General features: G+C 44.4%; 1 pseudogene; it reads right to left on the bottom strand.

Moving 5' to 3' along the window:
• Window positions 1–871: 871 nt before the first annotated feature.
• Window positions 872–4,416, bottom strand: LOC117310672 (UDP-N-acetylglucosamine--peptide N-acetylglucosaminyltransferase 110 kDa subunit pseudogene; annotated as a pseudogene).
• Between the last annotated feature and the right edge of the window lie 225 nt (window positions 4,417–4,641).

A 4,641-nucleotide genomic window follows, 5' to 3' on the forward strand; every position in this document is an offset into this window, starting at 1 on the left:
TCCAAACCAAGTAGCAGTGCAGTTCGCTACTACTGAGACTGAATCCATAAAGACTTCAAGACCACGTCCAGAAGACAAGTTATTATATATAATACCCTAGAAGGTCTGAAACATAATTATCATATACATAGCTGGTCCTTCAGAGCTTTTTACCTATAACATGTTTTTTGATGAAAGCTATTTAATGTACTGGAGATAACTGTGACTTACTGATCAAATATTTGAATACTTATACTTACCTGGGATTTCATTTCTGCTGAAAGAAAAAGGAAGAACAGGACTCACTAAAAAAAACAAACAAACATTAGAAATGAAAGTAAAAATCTTAACACACACTATCACTTTTGGAAGCAGCATAGAGGGGCAGCCAACGGTAAAACACTGGTGAAATAGGTCAAAACTCTAGGCCAAAAATCCATTATTATTATCATCAGTGACAGTACCACAACTGTGCCCTTCAGAATTAATAATCGCTCCTAAGAATCTTCATTTGGCACCAGACGATGCGGTTAAGAGAAACACTCTGGGAGGTTTTGAATCAGACTTGGTTTTTTGTTAGCCAAGTTACAGGAGAATTTTTAAAGTGGGGGGAAGGGAAGAAGGAAACGGACCAGGAAAAGAATTGAAGCCATCATCTATAAACCAACAAAGCACTGATAGTTCCAAACATTATGTCAGACACTAAAATGACTGCTATAGGCTCAAGTGGTTTATAAAACCTATAAAAAGACTACACCAGCAAAGTCCCCATTTATCTGTAGAGTTCAGAAACTAAAACAAGGAATATTTTAGCTTAAAAGCTTATCTCAAGAGAATCATACACACTTCACATGAATACAAATACCCGAAACCAAACATTTTTAAAAGCTCCAATACCCAAAATATAAAGAAAAATATTAATTCAGAAGACTCAATCAATCCATGATAATCACAAAACGGCTGGGCAATCTCTATCTCCCTTCCACACTAACCATCCATCCCATGGAAGACCAAGGGAGGTCAGACCTTCCAGACTTACCTTCCAGACCTTCCAGACACCTGGCTGCTGCAAAATTCTATGGAGACTCCTTGTGGAACAGCAGTTTCCCATCTCTTGTGTCTCTCCCTATCGTGATCATGATCATGCAGGAAGCAAGTCTGGCTGTGCTATTTCTTATCATTGACTGTCACCCATCTGCAGCATGGTATTGTACAGATAAGGAAAAAGTAGTTCCCTTTCCCCCAGAAGGTTGAGGCTCAGGTACAGGGTAATTCTCCTGTGCACACAGTCATTATTTAGGCCGACTCAGTGACTTCAACAGGCTTAATCATGTGATCAGGTTTGTTGCCAGCTGCGTAATGCTCCCACATCTGTAGATAGAGCCGCTCTAGGTCCATTGTGTATTGTTTGGTGTTGAACAGAGGGCTAGATGTTCTCTGCTTCCAGACTTTGCCACGAATTTTCTTCAGGTATTCTAGATCAGTTCCCAGTTTCACAGCTATGTCTTCATATTCTTGTCTATTTTGAGCAATAAGCTCAAGACAGCCTAAACAAGTGAGCTGGGAAGCTGCAACTCGGGAAGCAAGAGTCTCTCCTGGCATAGTCACCACGGGTGTCCCTGACCAAAGGACATCCATCCCTGTGGTGTGTCCATTACAGAGTAGAGTGTCCAAGCAGACATCAGCCAGCTGGCCTCTCCGAACATGTTCCTCTTTAGGAGCAACAGGTGAAAAAATGATACGCTTCTGGGGGAGGCCCATATTTTGTGCATACTGTTGAATATTAGGTTCTCCTACTGCTGGAAAACGCAACAGCCACAGTACGCTATTGGGAACACGCTTCAGAATATTTGCCCACATCTGCAAAGTAGATGGGTCAATTTTATATAACTGATTGAAGTTACAGTACACAATGGCATCTTCCGGTAACCCGTACTGAGAACGTGTGGTTACAATAATGGTACGGGGAACCTCCTCTCCAGTGGCAGCCTTAATGTTGATCTGGGTAGTTGCCAGTCCATTGCTAAGACTGAATCCATTAATTGTTATCTGAATTTGTCCTCTGTTAATCATTTCAATAACTGCCTCTGCAATAGTATTCATAGGAATGACAGGCATATTAAGAGCCGTATTACTGCTGTCTGCGTTGTCTCCTCCATCAGGACATTTCATCTTGACAATCTGCACATCTGGGAGACTATCAAGAAATGCTTTGAGGTCGATGCCATTCAGCACAATCCGATTGTCATAAATGTGCCCATTGGACTTAAAATCGATGACTGCCTTCTTCTTCAGGTGAGGGAACATATTAGCATGATCACCAATAAAGAAAGTATGGGGCATATAAGCCAGTTTCTCAGAATACTGCTCAGCAACTTCAGCAGGTGAAGTTTCCTGATCAGTGATGATATAATCCATGAAAAGCACGCCACTGGTCCCAGGGTAGCCCAGCCACATTGCCTGAATAGGAGCTGGCCTGAGAGCAAAGAGTTCATTTCGAGCACCCCTGGTATAACCATTCATATTTACAAGGATGTGTATACCATCTTGATGGATGCGATCAGCTGCTTTCCCATTGCATGGAATCTGAGAAAGATCAATGAAATGATGGGCTTCTGCCATCACCTTCGCTCGGAAGTTTGTGCCATCATCTGGGCTCAGGGCATAACAGAATACCTCAAATTTATCAGGATTGTGCATGCCTGGAATAGACTGCATAAGATGAGAAGTAGGATGATTCCCAAAGTCAGAACTCACGTATCCTACACGCAGTCGACCATCACTGAGCTTCAAGTCTTTTGGATGTTCGTACGGTGGTTTATGAAGGACACTGATCTCATCCAAGCAGAGGTTCCCATGGCTCTCAGCAATAGCCTTCCTGAAGCCATGAGAAAGAGGATAGAGCATACTATGATGAGGCTGCACAGAAGGCAACCTATTCTTCTCCAGTTGGTCAGCCACAATGCTGACCAACTTCTTCATTCGCTCATCATAGTCTGTCCAATCACAGACAATCTGCAGGCAATGAGCCAAATCACAATAAGCGTCAGGAAAATCAGGTTCAAGCTTCAGAGCAGTGCGATAAGAAGCAATTGCTTCTGGAATATTCCCTGAATACTTGTGGATGGAAGCCAGATTGCTGTGGGCATCCGCAAGTGCAGGGTTAATCTGAATGGCACGAGTATAACACTGCAAGGCTCCCTGAACATCCTGCATCTCCTTTAGAGTGTTTCCCATGTTACAGTAGGCATCAGCAAAGGTAGGACTGATTCGAACAGCCTCCTTATAATGCATCAGAGCTTCCTGCAGTTTTCCCTGCTGCTGCAATACACTTGCTAAATTTGAATGGGCAACAGCAAACTCTGGGAAGACTTCTAATGCTTTACAATACAAGCGAACTGCCTCTTCAATGTTTCCCTGGTCTCCTTTGATATTGGCTAGGTTATTCAGAGAGTCTGCATGGGTGGGACACAGCCGCAGAGCTGTATTATAACACTCTTCTGCTTCGGCAACACTGCCCTTCTCTTCCAGAGCGTTGGCTAGGTTGCAGTAAGCATCAGGGAAATGTGGTTGCAATTCAATAGCTCGCCTGCAGGTGTCTACTGCCAGATCTATCAGGCCTTGCTCATAGTATACACAAGCCAGGTTGGCATGTACCACTGCATGATTTGGGCTCAAGCTTAGGGCACAAAGGTAAGCTGCCACAGCTCTGTCAAAAATCCGTGCCTCTTTCAAGACATTTCCTAAATTGATATAAGCATCCAGAAAATTGGGGTCAAGGGTGACAGCCTTTTCAAAGTGATGAATTGCAAGCCAAATCTCCCCTTGTGCATTGAAAACACAGCCAAGATTACTCCAAGCTACTGCAAAGTTCGGTTGCGTCTCCATTGCTTTCAAATAACATGCCTTGGCTCCTTCCAAGCGACCCAGGGCTTTGAGCAGGTTCCCCAGGTCACTGCGAACACAGTACAAATCAGGATTGCACTGAAGAGCAGAGACGTAAGCTTGTACTGCCCCTTCCATGTCGCCTGCTGCTACCAAAGCGGCTGCCAGGTTAATATAACCATCGATGAAATCTGGTTTGAGATGCAATGCATGCCGGTAATGCTCAATCGCTTCCTGCAACTGCCCTCTTTCCTTGTACACATTCCCCAAATTCGAATAGGCTTCTGCCAGAAGAGGGTTCTGTTTAATTGCCAGAGTACTAAAGTGGGCAGATCTGTCCAGCCTTCGACACTGGAAGTGTAGAGATGAAAGTAATAAAAGTACTCCAGTATTGTCTGGCTCTTGTCTCCACAGCTGCATGCAGTGTCTCTCAGCTGCCTCAAAATCTCCTGCCTGATACTCTCGATGTGCCAACTCAGCTAACCCTTGGAAGGAAAGCATACGTTTCGTTGGTTCTGTGCTGTCGGCCACGTTGCCCACAGAAGACGCCATCTGGAGCTTCTGGAGAGAGTGAGAAAAGGGGGTAATTGAGTCCCGCTGCCGCCACTACTGGCAAGAATATTTCTAGAGGTAGCAAGTACGAGGGCAGCAGCCGTACCACTGCTTTGACAGGCTTAAGCGGCGGCGACAGTTACAGGCACCGAACCTTAGGAACTCTGGTTGGTCGTCTAACTCTCACGCTCTTGAAATCTTAATTCTTAACCCTGCCCTCTTCCA

Source organism: Tursiops truncatus, unplaced genomic scaffold (assembly GCF_011762595.2).
Source record: "Tursiops truncatus isolate mTurTru1 unplaced genomic scaffold, mTurTru1.mat.Y mat_scaffold_111_arrow_ctg1, whole genome shotgun sequence".
NCBI classification, from domain to species: domain Eukaryota; kingdom Metazoa; phylum Chordata; class Mammalia; order Artiodactyla; family Delphinidae; genus Tursiops; species Tursiops truncatus.